Below are 1,041 nucleotides of genomic sequence, written 5' to 3'. Positions count from 1 at the left end.
TTTTCGTTAAATGAACATTCGATACATACGAAGTTATAATACAAATTAGAGAATGCAAAGAATAAATATTAATAAGAGACATTTTTTTTTTAATCATATGTATTAATTAATATAATAAATACAAATATCTCGGATGCTTACACATGCTAAAAGCATATAATGTAAGCAGTTAAAATACCAATGCTTCCTTAGGTTGAAGAAAAAAAGAGAATAATTTCCTTTTTTTATTTTCCTATATTTAATTTTGTAAAGTTAAATATTTCCACAGTGTTTCTCATTATTATTTACTAATAAATTTCTGTTACCCTATTACTTGTGTTCTCCCCCCCCCCCACACACACCCCTAAGAAAGATGACCATTTTTCTTCTTTTTTTTTTTTTAGTATCACAACTATTATAATCTTTTTTCATTTAAAACTTTGTTATCATAATTAGAGAACTGTATTGCAAGGTACTATGCTGAGATGCTCAGAAAGTAGTGTGTGGCATGGTGATTATTTTTTAAATATATAATCTGTTGTTCAAATGAAATTTATTTTGTTTCAATAAAAGGTTTGCTGTTTTTCTTTTTCTACATTTTCTTATACTTTTTACACGACGTGTTAGTAAATTAAAAATACTTCTTGCATACCTCTATACTTCTTCTTCCTTTTCTTTATCCACTGTACAAATCTTTATTTTACTTTTTATATACTTAAAATCAGCTGCAACAATGCCTATTAAATTAAACTGTAAAATTAAACGTTATTCTTCTTTGAATTATTTGAAACAGTTATTATCCTCGATTTAATCTGGTCTCTGGAACTTTAGATCCTTTTTTTTTGTTTTCAAAATAGTTTTACGCGTCGAGATAATTTTGAATAATTAAGCCAAACTTTTTCCCAAATTGTATACGGTGCAAAGTTTAAATCTATCACGATGATGATAATAATAACGCACTGTCGCCGATTTGTTTTTTTTGTTCTTTTTTTTTTTTTGTTTTTTCTTTTTTTTTTTTTTTTTTTAAATTCTTTTTTTTTTTTAGCAAAATCTAGAAATAAC

Source organism: Polistes canadensis, unplaced genomic scaffold (assembly GCF_001313835.1).
Source record: "Polistes canadensis isolate GaletaPanama2010 unplaced genomic scaffold, ASM131383v1 scaffold_211, whole genome shotgun sequence".
Taxonomy (NCBI): Eukaryota; Metazoa; Arthropoda; class Insecta; order Hymenoptera; family Vespidae; genus Polistes; species Polistes canadensis.
This window is presented reverse-complemented; position numbering follows the sequence as displayed.